We start from the raw sequence: 15,029 nt of genomic DNA, 5'->3' as shown, positions 1-15,029 counted from the left end.
ACAGAGTTGTAATTTCAGACAGACAGACAGACAGACAGTTGAGCCAATGGGATTGATTTCTCTTTTGTTTTTTATACTGCAGGACAGACGCAGTAACAGGTTGCTCGTTCTCACCCCTGGCCTCATTTTTTAGGTCACTTCAGTTATCAAACAACCCTATAACCCTAACTCTGTATCTTAGAGAAAAGTAAAATGGACCAAAAAGTTTTCGATGTATCTAAATAATGGTTTTCTTTGTTCTGTGACTGACGACACTTAGGAAACAATAACGACCACAAAAAAAAACTTAAAATGATATGTTCTGATTGGATAGGGTTGAGGTTGTTATTGAAAACAATAAATCTAGCTAACAGTATGACACAGTAAGATACTGAGACAAACTGAGGCCTTAAATACACAGTTAATCAAGAAAAGTGGACACAGCAGAGTGACGAGACACAGCTGAAACTAATTTTTTTTTTTTTTTTTTTGCCTGTCCCGTTTGGCTCTTTTGCCATCAGAATTATTGTCTAAAGGCGGATAAAAAAGATGCCCAACGGATTTACTTTACCAAATGGACCATCCCAGCCTTGCCGTAATGGTCTATTTGATTCACCTTTTATTGTTTATTTTACTTTATTTTCACTTGCTAAATACGGGACAGATTTGACTGGGGAAAAGAAAGGGGAGAAAGAAAGAGGGAAAGAAAAACAGCGGGGAAGAGGGACGGGGATAAAGGGCAAAAAACAAAAACCACCAAAATAAGCAGACAAAAAATACATATTTCAATCACCTTGATCACCTGTTGAGAAAGAAAAAAGAGAAAACAAGCAGAAGAAAAAAAAGAGCAATATAATAAACAACATCACGATGATCTATGGCATAGGTGTCAAACTCTGGCCCGCGGGCCAAATTTGGCCTGCAGCCTAATTACATTTGGCCCGCAGCCTAATTACATTTGGCCCGCGAAGCCATACCAAATTATTATTAGAGCTGGCCTACTGGTATTATACAGCTATTATATATATTGTTTAGTATTAAGCTTTGCTTGTTCCATATTCAGTTTTTCAGAAAAACGTGTTTGAGTCCATAAGAAGAGATTCATTCTTAAATCTGGAGGAAGATTTATTTTTCAGTAAATATTAACGTTAGCCCGCGACTTTGCTCCAGTTTTGAATTTTGGCCCACTGTGTATTTGAGTTTGACACCCCTGATCTATGGGAATATAACACTAAATACTAAATATTAAACATTATTGTCCAGCACGTAAGATCAACAGTGTGCTTTGAAGTAGGAGCCAAAAAGGGTGTAGTTTGTGTGTGTGAGCACCCGTGTGTACACCTGTGAGCATGAGTGCGCTTGTATTTAAAAGGTTCCTTCCTGTAATGATCTGCTAGAGGGTGTGGGGGGCCACAGCCCCGTCCTCCAGGGCATGAAGCAGGTATGGAGGAGATCAAAACTCCAGACATCCAGAGGCCCTCAGAACACAAGAGACCAAGGTCTGTCAAATGGAATAAATTCTGTTCCTTCTAATATATGTTCTAAATATTTGACTCCTTTACCACTCCAATATGGAAAGTTTATCATATTATTGTTTTGTAATATGTCAGGGTTGTTCCAGATAGGTGTACGTCTGCATGGGATTAATGAAGACTCCGTCAATTTTAGAAACTCCCACCATGCTGTCAGAGAAGAGCTGATGCTGACGCTTTTGAAGCATTCATGTCGTTGGATGTTTGAGCTGATAAATGGTAGGTCAGAAATCTCTAGATTATTGCAAAGTGCTTGTTCTACATCTAGCCAAAGTTCGTCTAAGAAGGTATGTTTTAGCCATCCTGAGATAAACTGAAGCCTGTTGGCTAAAAAGTAGTGCTGAAAGTTAAGTAGTTCTAATCCTCCTTTATCCTTGGTCTTTTGTAGTGTTTTTAAGCTTATACATGGGGGTTTATGTTTCCAAAGGAATTTGGACATATATGAATCGAGAGATCTGAACCAATCTTGTGGCGGTTTAGTTGGGATCATTGAGAATAAATAATTTATTTTTGGTAAGACCATCATTTTTATAGCGGCAACCCTTCCCATGAGTGATATGGGTAAACATTTCCAATCTAGCCAGATCATCTTCTACTTTCTTTAAAAGTGGTATATGGTTTATTTTTGTTAGATCTGCAAGCTTGGGAGAAACATTAATACCTAAATATTTTATATTTCCAGATTGCAGTGGTGTAGAAGAGGAATTATGGAAGGAGCAATTAATCGGAAGGACTGTAGATTTTGACCAGTTAATTGAGTAATCTGATATTCTTGCAAAAGAGTTTATCAATTCAATCACCCCAGAGATATTGGTTTGTGAGTTTTGGAGAAAAAGTAACACATCATCCGCATAAAGGCTGATTTTATGTTCCACGTTCTTGCATTTTATGCCCTTAATTACTGTATTCTGTCTAATTGCTGCTGCTAGTGGTTCAATAAAAATTGCAAACAGTGAAGGGGAGAGTGGGCATAACTCAAACTCAGAGCACTAAACAACCCAGGACCATGACAACTGTATTCAATTTGATTGTCTCAGTATCTCCAATCCCTTTAAGCCACCTTTCTTCTGATTGGGTGGCCCTTTAACCCCATAAGGATATCCAAACTCACTGACATCATTCATAGCCAAGAGTAAAGCTCTTGTCTTTCATTTTCACACAATCCGAACTTAATGTTTTATATATATAATGGTATATATCTGACAGAGAAACAGGAAAAGCGCTGTATGTTCATCGTCATCCTGGATGTTTAGGATGATGATCTGCCTGGAAAAAATATTCTCAAATCTTCAGTAGCAGCACCTCAGCATTGAGGACAACATGAACAGTGTTCATCTCGGTGCATAAGCAGTATTTAGAAGAATTTTGAAATGGTAACTGGAACATTGTGACATGTGCAAAAAGTGAAAACTATGTCCTGCTTTCATCTTGTTCAGTAACTAGCTGACCTCTGGCGCATCTCTTCAGTGCTTGTTCAGTGATTGTTTTAAACACAATCTTTCTGCAGCTTGAAAACAGCCATTTTTTTTCTTTTCACATTAATACAGTGGGCATGAACAAGAACAGCACAGAAATTAACCTGCTTGAAGAGTTTACACGGTAGCATTTGCACCCCTCTGAAATCAGGTTGCTACTGCACACACTAAGACCTCAATAAGAATAAACGGGGTCGTTATTATTCCACGTGAGTTTTAAAAATGATTATAATGGGATTGCAGGGTTTTCATGTTAACCTGTTCAATAACACCTCTGCTCTAAGTCAGAGAAATAAAGCACACATACTAAATATTCCATGCATTTTGCACTTTGTGTCAAAAAAATGTTGAAAGTTCTCTCTCCTATAGCTGTAAAACATTTAAAGAAAACAGTTTTCTGCTCGCTTTACACTCGCTTTATTTTTTTCCCAAAAAATATATGGTTATTTTAATTATTTTTAACAAATTTTCACTTTTTTAGGATAAAAAAAAAAACTTCTCTTAAGCAGCCACGCTTACACAGTAGGTTTGGGTCCGTCGTCGTGCCCTTTGGTGGCCATGTTGGAGCGAAGCCCCCTGAGGCTGCCCGCCTGCCTTAGAGGACATCAGAGCTGCCTGTCAGTGTGACACTGCTCAGATGGCCATGTTTACTGCACTCCAGAGTGAGTATTTACTGCAGTCGACAGGGCTGGCAGACCCCACTGTCACAGCAAATGGTGCTGTTGGGAAAACAAACATTTGTAATGAGACTGTGTCTGTCAATTGAGGCTGCGGAAAACCACTTCAGTCCAAAACACGAAGGAGAAGTTACGCTTCAAGTTTAAACCGGGAGCAGGGCACGTTCGACATCCTTGGTTTCGTTTTGGTGCATTTTGGGCCGATGCTGAACGTGACCTGACTCTCATTAATTTAGATGCTGTTGGTTCTACCAATCGCATGTCGAGCCGGAGCAGCTTGACGGAGTGACTTGGGTCCTTAACCTGAAGGATGATGATTTAATATGCTTCCCACGTGAAATGATGTAAACCTGGTGTCTGGGAAAGGCTGACACATGATTATTCATGTCTGTGGCGGTATGTACTGTGACTCCAACGCTTCCACAAAGCCTCAGCTGAACTGCTGACGATGCTGCTGATTTTTGCTGGGATAAAAAAGACCGTGCCTCACTAATCTCCAGATCAGAGCGAGTCAGGGAATTTGTCAAAAATGAAGCTGCTGCTGTTATCATCGCTACATCCTGATGTGGGCAAGGATAAGGTGTTGCTAAGTCCACTGAAGAAGATGATGTAATTTCCAGTGGAGCACACTTATTTTCTCCTCCCCCCTCTCTTCTGGCCTATGTTCGTACATGTGTGTGTGTGTGTGTGTGTGTGTTTGTTAACGTGTGCGTGTGTAGGCATGTATGGGAGCGATCACCTTCATGTCTCTGTTTCCCTCAGAGCAATAAGAAACAGAATGAATATTTAATGAGGAGCAGCATGGCTTCTCTTTGCTGTGTCAGATCACTTTCCAGGACAGGGAGTCTCTCATGATCATAGCAGCATGCATACAGGCAGCCCAGAGTGTGAAAAGTCACACACATATCCACACAAAATCAGACTTTCACCTGGAAATAACTACAGTTGTCATGTAGAGTCTGACTGCACATGCATGTTTTGCTCCCTTCTTTATGAGTGACACTGTGTCTTACAGTTGTGCTTCTGTAACCAGCCTTTTTATTTTGTGTGTCACACCATTACATCATCACAGCCAGGGCCGACGCTGTGCCGGTCTTTAGGATGACGGCATGAACAAGTTGTGAAAATGAATCTATTATTTACCCACAGTGCTCTTCATACCGCTCGCTGCGGGGCAGCTTGGCCTGCGAAGTCATCTCACTATGCCTTAGTATTGAAAACCACACATCTGGAAATAAAATGAAAGTAAGAACCTAAAGGGCTCCTCTTTTCAACCCAAATGAATGAACTGATCATTGAACGAAATCAAATCGTCTTTGCCATCATTGGTAGCGTGCATATTTCAGTGAAATTAAGACTGTAGGCTACAGAAATGTACACAGCCACTGAAATACTTTTACATGTTGTAGGTGTGTGGTCACCAGGAATAAGACATGAACAGTCTTACTCTGTATTTTTTATTTAATTTCAGGTATAAGTATGGCCCTCAAAAGTGTAGCTTCACAATCTTCAGCTTTTTGGTTTTAAGCAGGACATAGCAGATCATTTATCAAAATTCTTATGTGTTTCCGATTTTTATCTCATTTGGTACACAAATGAGCCACTACAGGCAAAACACATTCCTTCATATAATTCCCACTGTCTGTTATTTTTAATATTTTATTCAGATTAACCTCTTAAAACTATGCTGTTGTTCTTTGAAGGCCTCATTCTGAATGAAATTGTCCACCATTTGAAAGCATAAAACTATGTGATCCGACACTTTTTAAGACAGAGCACAACGTTTTGTTGTATGCCATATTGAATTGTAGCTTCAGTTTTCTGTTCTTAGTTGAGCGGAGTGGCACCCGATACGGCCTTTGGACTTGTATGTTTCGAGATGTCCTTCTGCTTACCTTGGTATGAGTGGTTGTTTGAGTTGCTGTTGCCTTCTTGTTTGGCCTATCCTCCTGTCAGACCAGTCCATTTCCATGTTTAGTCACTTAAATCACCTTTCTTCCTCATTCTGATACTTAGTATGAACCTCACAAGGTCATCTTGACCTTATCTACACTCTTAAATAGATTGAGTTACTGCCATTTCATTGGTTGATTAGATATTTTCATTAATGGGCAGCTGAACAGGTGTACCTAATGTCATGGGCCGGTGACTGTATGGGGGTTAAATAATGTGATGCAGACTTACTTTTACGTACATATTGTGATACTGCTTCCAGTTTTGTGCTAAGCTAAGCTAACTGGCTGCGCTCTCCAGCCTCATATTTACAGAGTGATATTGATCTTCTCATCGAACGCTCCATTTGCTGAGTAAAAATGCAAACTTTGCTCACAGAAGACAACATCTTCCCCTTAAGGCAACACCGGCACAAAACATGACTGCAGCCATGTGACTTGGACACACATCCATCTTCCATGTCTTTTTATGTCACATTACAGTTATTTCAGTTTTATTCTTTTGAAAAGTCAGATTCCTAATTTTACTGAATTTAAAATGCCAACTATTCATCAATTGGTTCTCGTGGACTTTTTAGGGCGTCCTTTCAGTAGATTTCAACCATAAACACTCCTGTAAAGGGATCATTTGGCATCATCTTGCACTTACATTTTGGTTTCTACGTTGTCAGAGCTGCATTCTTCATCTAGAGGATTTTTTTTTTGTGCACCTTTCCATCTACTTTAATTTCATCACCCGTTGCTGCTGCTGAGTATGTGCCCTTGAAAGGTCATTTGACAAACACGACATTTGCTGATTGTTCTACACATTCCATTTCTCTCATTTACTATGTAGAGTCAGACATGCTGTGTGTGATTGTCAGCCAGCAAATGTAGGTCATACTCCTCTCCCAACGCCGTTTGTCAGAAATGTGCTTGTAGTACACAGAGAGACAGGCTCGTCAGTGCAAACGCTAACCACATACAGGCTTAATTAAACTGATTACCCAACAGAATTAAGTGCCGATCAGACAGCCTGTCATCTTCTCTAACCCGACCACCTTCCATTGCTTCTCAGAGGCCACAATATTAAATTTCCTTAGCAGCTGTGTGCAGATTTAACTGAAGAAAAAAAGAAGAAAAGATACAGAGGAAAGATGGGAAGAGAAATGAAAAGAGGCAGTGAAGAATTGGTGGCGGTGAAAACGGTGCACAAGACGATGTTTGTCTTATATCAGGGGAGGGGAGGGGGGAGATGGAGGGTGTGGAGGTGAGGGGGTGGGTAAAGGATGGAGATGGGCTGTAAGCACACACACACACTGTAGGTAGTAGCATTTACATAGATGTAATGAAACAGGGAATTGGATGAATGCATGCCTCCATCCATCTAGCCATCTTGCCTCCCTCCTTTTTTCCCCTCCGTTCCTCCTCCCAGCATGCCGCGCTGCTCGCCGCTGCAGCAGGGCAAGAGATGACATGTGGACACTCAGTGAATTGCCAATCTCCACCGAGAGAGAGGGGTGGAGGGGGGAGGTGAGGTTTGGGGGGGGGGGGGGGGGGACTGAAGGGAGGTGGTTTGACGCATCCAGACTGCAACCATTGGCTTCTTTTTTCCTACATTAAAGATTAGAGGGGGAAAAGAACTGCAGAGAAGCATTACACTGAATACTGGATGTGTCCCCCCCACCCAGCCAACCCCTCTCCACACACTCCTCTCCCTCTCTCCCACAACCTCACCCCTTTCCCCCCTCACACACTACCTCCCCCTCCCCTCCCCCCATACATACTTTCAGTTCAGGAAGAGAAATCAGTAGCCACAAATTAATCATTCTGCCTTGGGCCGACCAAAGGAGGAGGCAGTTCGGGGGTGTAGAGGGTGGGGTGGAGGGGCAGAGGACACTAGAGAGGGGTGTTTAGAGAACTACAGAAAGGTATAACGAGTGCTTTCTCAAGATCTTAAGAGTTTGGGGGATTTGGGACCCCTCACACACGCATACACCCACGCACACATACAACTAAACAAAGAGAGCTAAAACTCTGTGGCAGGTGCAAGTAAGACATTGCTGCAGATGGCCCTGCCCCTCCCTGTGCCTGGTTCTGCCAGAGGTTTCTTCCTGTTAAAAGGGAGTTTTTCCTTCCCTCTGTCGCCAAGTGTTTCTTCATAGGCAGCCGTCTGATTGTTGATCTTTTCTCTGTATTATTATAGGATCTTTACCATATATGTAAAGCGCCTGTAAATAAATAAATAAATAAAATAAAAGTTAGTTGAACTGAATTGATCTGAACTGAATTTCTGGGGGGCATTTGTCTGTCATCAGTTTCCTTGTTTCACAGGAGAACTACATTATATGGACAAGATATTGGGACACACCTTTGAATTCAGGTGTATCACTCACATTGCCACAGAAAGAATGGGTCATGAGTCTTCACAGTGAGCCAGATTACTTGTCGAATTTAAATGATCCAAATGACATTAACGACACAGACATGATCAAGAGATCCAGTTGAAACAGTGAGGCTTAGCACACGGCTGTTCTGCTCCTCGTGTCGCCTGTCAAAGTAGCTACGTCCACAACATTAAACCTTACCTTACTTAATCTTAGTTACAATTATAAAAGTGAGTTATAAAAAATCATCCCCCTTACAGTCAACAACAAGTGAAAGATCCCCGATTCAATCCCAGAAAGTGACACAAATACCTTCAGGGGATTGCTGCAATCGGACATGTGGAGGTACCCGCTGCAGTAACCCTTGGTGAATGAGGGAGCAGTTCAAAGTAGCTTTTTTTTGTGGAGATTATTTAAACTTTTTATTTAACTCTGTTGTGTTATAGTTGCTGAGAACAAACTCACTATGATTTAAGCATATGCAATAAGATTGTGGGTCAACGACAACACAGTGTGACACAGCTTTCCTTGACTCGAGTGATGTAACCATTCCTCAGTGATGTATAATACTGAGTCACCACAATCAGGATTAAGGTACAGGGTCCCGCCTTTGCAGGCTTCTCATTTACACCTTCTAGTATGACACTGCTAAACACATCCAGGTGATATGAGATTTGTGTTGCTTGTTCTTTGTGGTGCTTTGATCGTTGGTGGTAGTGTTTTGGTGTTAAATTCATAAAGTGTCTGTAATTATGATGTCTTTTTTGTTCTGTTGTAATGGTTGTGTTACAGGCCTTCGATGAGGTCTGTTTTTAAACTGTTTTTTTAACAGAAAAGCAGAGACAGGAGACATGAGTTGCGTTCGGTCTACAGGCTCTTCCTTGTCTGATTTATTAACAGAATTAAACAGTTCCTTTCATTCAGACACACACATTTCTCTTTTAACAACAAAAACACAGTCAATCAGGTCCTTAGGTCAAACTCTTTTGGTTACCTTGCTGTCTCGCAAGAATAAACTTATAAAATAATCATTGTATATGAGTGTCCTTATTTACAATAAATCTGTAACCAATTCTACTGCATTTCAGCATCAAAAACCTTCTGTGCAGTACCATTAACACTGCAATTAACCTGCTTATATACCATTATACATTCTTTATATTCTAACAGATTCAAACCATATATTACATTTGTAAACAATAAACAAAAATATTCTACCATTGCTCACAAACAGTTTACAATCGTCCACAAACAGTACACATCAGACTATTTACATTTGACACATAAGAACTGGGTCCTAATCAACTGTAACTTCCAATAATGTCAGGATAAAAGAAGTGTCTAAGAGCTCCATTTGTCGCAAAATAAAACAGGTAATAAGACCAGTTGCCTATTTAGACTACAAGTGAAATGGCGGCTTCCATTACAAATGGCGGTATAGTTAGCTTTTTCTCAATCGGTGAAAACACACTCTCTCGCAACATTTTCGGTTTTTAAACTAAGACAAAAAAAGGTTTCTTGCCTTTATATGTGCATTGCAGTGAGCAAACTTGAACTACTAACCTGTTTTTTTAACAGAAAAGCAGAGACAGGAGACATGAGTTGCGTTTGGTCTGCAGGCTCTGAGGCACAGAAGCGTTGCAACGGCCTATCGCACTCAGCGCTATCTCCCCCTTGCGGCAATGCCATGCAATTACAGATACAAAGAAAATTTATAAAAGTCAGTTAAGTAACTCGGTAGATGCTAGGTAGAAAGGTTTCATCATACCTGTCTGTAAAAAGCTTTTTAATGCAGTTTTAACTAAGTCTGCGTTCTTTTTAATGGCCACCAGGGGGCAGTATATCTGGTTGTAAATTACTCTTGGCTTCCTCACACTGTGACATTTGTAAACACTGTATAGGCTCAGTAGCCCATAAAGTTAATCCAATATAGATCATTTTGAAAAACACATGAAATTAATTTTGCAAAGTATGCTCATTATTAGAGTCACAAAGAAGAGTTATTAAGGGTAGGCTCGTTGGTTAATGACTAGTGATTCATTAGCCAGAGTCTCCCTTGGTTTCGCAGTTAGATCCACTCCCTCACACTTCATGTCTGGACTTCACTAACCAGTGGGGCACAATCTGATATCCCCGTGTTGGTGTTTTCCCTACAGCATCATAACATCGGCATTGCATCTGACCAATCAAGTTGTCCGGGTACTCAGTTAGTTACGTCAGCTTAGCTAATGCTATTAAAAATGCACAACATGAGTAACCTAATTTAGGCTAACAGCAAACCTAACTTGATAATATATTTAGTTATGTTGCGCAGATTAATAAAGAAAACACTTGAAATTCTTATAAACACACACTATGACATCACAACAACGTTACTGGTCAGTCGCCATGTTGATTCTGGACCAATATGGTTATAATGATGTGGGACCACACCAGCACTGGGATATCATATACACCACAGGTGTCGAACTCCAAGCCTCGAGGGCCGGTGTTCTGCAGGCTTTAGATGTGTCCCTAATCCAACACAGCTGATTTAAATGGCTAAATTACCTCCTCAACATGTCTTGAAGTTCTCCAGAGGCCTGGTAATGAACTAATCATTTGATTCAGGTATGTTGGCCCAGGGTGAGATCTAAAACCTGCAGGACACCGGCCCTCAAGGCCTGGAGTTCAACACCCCTGATATACACCAACCAGTAGGTGTCATCTTTTACGAAGTCTGTGGTGGAGATTATCTTTTCCATGGAGCCTACCAGGAGGCCATTTAGGGAACTGCACATTTTTTTGCACTTAGGCATTGACATTTTTAAGCTGTGCAGGCAATCACTTGTCCCTAGTATGGAGAACAGGTTTGTAGTCCTCTGTACAACGCAGATGAAAGGCAGTTGGGATCATTTTGGGTCTTTGAGAATGTGTAAAAATAAGAAACCATCTTGCACGGTGCCTGGTGGGTGCTCAGAAGTCACTTTTCATTTTTGTTTTTCTAAAGCACTTCCATTTACGACACAGCACTTGATATATTTTAAAATGAGGGTTGAGACTTCATAAAAGTGAACAACTCTGCATTTTAGTGTTCTGATATATTGTACTTCCTCAGACAATTCAATTTGCGATGCCGAGCATAAAGCAGCTGTCTCGCAGTGCTGGAATTTGTCTCTCCTGCTGATGTGTGATGTCGGGCTGAGCTACAGAATTGCACCTCAGAGAACTTACTGTAATTGGCAGAGATGGGAAAGGTGACTTTGACAGTGTGAGCATGCATTTTCTGATTCCTAACTGTTATCTCTGCTTTTAAAATGGAGCTTGGCTTCACTGGAAAAGCTTATATCCTTTGGAAAGATCCACAAAGTCAGTGTGCCGTTTGCCGTCGATAGAGCATCTCCAGCTTTGATGACATCAGACCCTGAGGCTGAGAGAGTGAGAGAGGTTCACGATCACAAATATTGATCAGCATGTCCAAAGCCATATGAATCATGGGAATTTGTAAACTGAGTAACGCTTCCACTTGAGAGACATCCAATAGCATAAAAGATTTTTTTTTTATGTTGGCATGAGATATTGTATTTACAGTAAACCACCATTACTCACTCCCTCGAGCTGTCCGAACTCCTGCTGTCATATTCATCACTGCTTGCATCTAACTGCATTTCCCCACATCACCTTTACTGGAAATGAGTTTGCCTTTTATGCCTCTCTGTGCATTTGTATCTCTGCGAAGACTGTGTAATCTTTCCGCAATAACCTTATCTGCTAAACTGCACAGGTGTTGCTGAGGTCTGCACTATTCAAGAGCAAGGAGAAGCTGATCGAATTATTTAAATTCACTGAAAACTCTTTTTAAATCATTTTCTGGCAAGAGACTGAAATCTACATTTCATGCACCTAATCGGGGCTTATTGTCTTATTTAAAGGTTAGCACTATTACCCCCCACCAGTAGAATATATACCAATGGGTGGCATTACTGTAATGCATGGTATGCATGTTCAGGATGTTACTGGAAAAATGGAAAGTTGCAATTTTTTATAATAAATTTAGGATTTGAATTGAAAAAATACACATAATTGGCACAAACACACACACACACCATATAGCTTGACAAAAGAAATTGGTAAACTGTTTAAATTTAGCCTAAGGTTATAAATCCATCCATTTTCTGCCACTTATCCATGTCGGGTTAAAGGGACAACAGCCTAAGTAGAGAAGCCAAAACCTCTTGCTGCCCAGTCAGCTCCTCCAGCTTGTCTGGGGGGCCGTCGACAAAAGAAAGAAAACCAAGGGACCAGTTCACCCTGCCCAAAATAGGGTTATGGTGGCCCCACCTTGGACCTTGAGGGAAACCACCTTGTGGCTGGGCTTTGTACTATGCACAGCATAGCCCTGCTCTCTAAATAGCTAAAGTAACTAGCTAAATGGTTTCAATAGTTAATGGTATCTGACAAATAATTACCTAAAATAGTCACATGGACAGCTGTATAAGGGCACTTTTGTGTCAGCATCCTCTACGCTGTACAATAGTGTTAAACTGCTCAGTTCACAAGTCATGGATTGGTGTTACGGGTATGCTGCTGGTAATTTTGCAGAGGGCAAGGTTAGAAGCATCACTTGATAGAGGTTTCAGACACTAAAGGAAGAAAGGAGTCCACGATATTTTAAGTATACAAAAGTGGGCTGAAAATTTCCACAACTCAACCTGAAGCTTGTCTTAAAGAGGAACTATGTTCTCGATCTGCCAGTTCTCGCCGCATTCAAAACGACAAGTACTTTGTTTGCCTGAGGAAAAGCCTCTCGCTCGCACACGCTCACAGTAGGGGTAGTGGTGGGAGTGATTTTTCACTAGATGCTTTTAAGAAGAGAGGAAACAGAAAGGGAGATGAGGGCATTGTGAGAAAGAAAGGAGAGCGAGGGTGTTAAGATTAATATCATATGCTGGATGGAATCAGGGTGGTATCAGGCACCAGGCAAAAGCAAAGAGAGCACAGGCACCTCAGTATGAGCATAACATACAAAAATGAAATGTGGCAGAGGAAGCCAGATGAACACAAAAGGAAGGCCGTAATTTGTGTAAAATTTGTACTATTTAAAACGTTTAGTAACTGATAATTTGTCAACGCAGCCATCATACTGGTGCAGGGAAGCTGCTCCTGATTGATGTAGCAGAACACAAGGTAGATTTCATGACATTTCTCAACAGTAAGAAATCTTTTCCATTGCTGCAGATTTCTTCCAGGCACTGAAATCCTCCCCAACTGTGTTCTGACTGTGTTGTGACTAATATCTCTGTTTACTTCCTCCACCTCTGAACCCATAAAAGGACTCCAAGTTCATTCTTGATCCTTAAAAATCTTGCATAAGACGCTGATCGCACTGTGTGAACTTATCTATCCACATCACACACAGTTGGCAGAGAGCAACTCGACCTCTTTTGGAGGATGTGGTATAACTGAGCCTTTTCCAGATAATGATGACTTATCGGCCCGTGTGTTATTAGCCAGCGATGGAATCCAAAACATCCTGTTTTTACTGCAAAGAAAGACTGACATATTAACATAGAGTGAGTCATAATCACTGTAAATGTAGCCAACTGTAAAAAGTATGTCTCACTCCCCCTTTCAGGGAATATCATTAGGGCTCTATTATTCAGGACTGATGCTCGGACAGGCTGCAGAACATTCACACTTTCCAACACGCATCAGTGCTGCAGCAGAGTGGCTGGCTTTGAGCTTTGCTTGCTATTGTATGTTAATTTTTATGCTTTTAAACAGCTTGAGAGCTACATTATTCAACGTTGTCGTCATCCACAGAAACAGCACAAACCATCAGTGACGTGTAGTCCTGGTTTAGCTCTAGATGTTGTGTCCTTCTAGCGGCAAGTCTTTCTACTCGGCAGCCATCATGAAACATTTTTGGACATTTATTTGTAAGGTCATTTTGAACTATTATATCATAAGGATATAAATACGAAATGCATCTCGAGTCAAATATGTGAAAATGGTTATCTTCCTCTATCTTCCAATACACTACTGGTGGAGTTCTGAATATATTTTTGCTCCACATTATGTTTACAGTTCAGGGATGCAGCTGAAGATCGCATCCAGTGACCACAAAAACCATTTCTGGTCTGCTGGTACAGTGAACTACTTTCACAGTATTTCTTTTGAAAGTCTCTGAACATCATTGTCTTATCATCCAAGCTTCAGATAAGTGAGGTTAAAAGTGAAAAAGGTTGATAGGCTTGAATTTTGCAGCAGTCTTAAAATTGACTTGCTCTGCCCTGAGTTTCACCTCTCAGACTACCTTGCTACACCTTCTTATGACTTTGCTACACTTTACGAGGCACCAAACACAACTTGTGCTGTATTGCCATCTCATTTTCTAATTAAAAAGCCTATATATTTATTTTTAATTTACAGTACTTTATATATGTTCATAAAAAGGCAAAAAGATACGGTATCCGTTAAAGATAAGACAGAAGAGGTGTGTCTGTGTGCTAAAGACATCATTATTATTTTGTAGATAGATATGCAGATCCCAGTAACTCAATTTATTATAATATGTAATGAGACAATGTAACTACGAGTTTCCCAACTCATTACATAGTGACTGCTTAGTCAGACACATTGGATTAGAGGCACAGAAACAGACAAATAGCCGTTTAGCATGTTTTTTATGTTGTGAATCCAAATCACACTTTCCCCTCCGAACCTAACCACTTCATTTTATGCCCAAATCTAAACATGCAGTTTAACATCTTAACACCTAAGCCTAACCAAACAATTAGAAAAAAAGGGGAAAAAAGAAAAAGAAAAGTGATACCAGACAAAACTAGAACTTTCCCGTTTGGAGGGTGTGCGATTTTTACCGTTCCTAACATTAGAAATCGATGATAAAATGGTATCTTTGACTTACACAACGGCACCGTGTTAAAACATAACACAGTGAGGGGGTTCCTGACCGAGCGTCAGTGTGGGACGAGTTACAAGTCAGAACTTTAACAGGAAGTGTATTTTCTTTCATAACTGATTTTTATGCCTGTGTGAGATGGTGAGT

General features: G+C 40.7%; 1 protein-coding gene across 1 annotated transcript in view; it reads left to right on the top strand.

The window, feature by feature from the left end:
* cacng2a (calcium channel, voltage-dependent, gamma subunit 2a) overlaps nt 1-15,029 on the top strand; it is a 78,008-nt gene that overhangs the window by 15,351 nt on the left and 47,628 nt on the right. The window lies entirely within an intron of this gene.

Source organism: Diplotaxodon limnothrissa, linkage group LG4 (assembly GCF_057381915.1).
Source record: "Diplotaxodon limnothrissa isolate DT_005_m linkage group LG4, D_limnothrissa_male_GT1.1, whole genome shotgun sequence".
Lineage (NCBI taxonomy): Eukaryota > Metazoa > Chordata > Actinopteri > Cichliformes > Cichlidae > Diplotaxodon > Diplotaxodon limnothrissa.
Note: the sequence above shows the minus strand (reverse complement) of the source record. Positions and strands in the feature narration are given on the sequence as shown.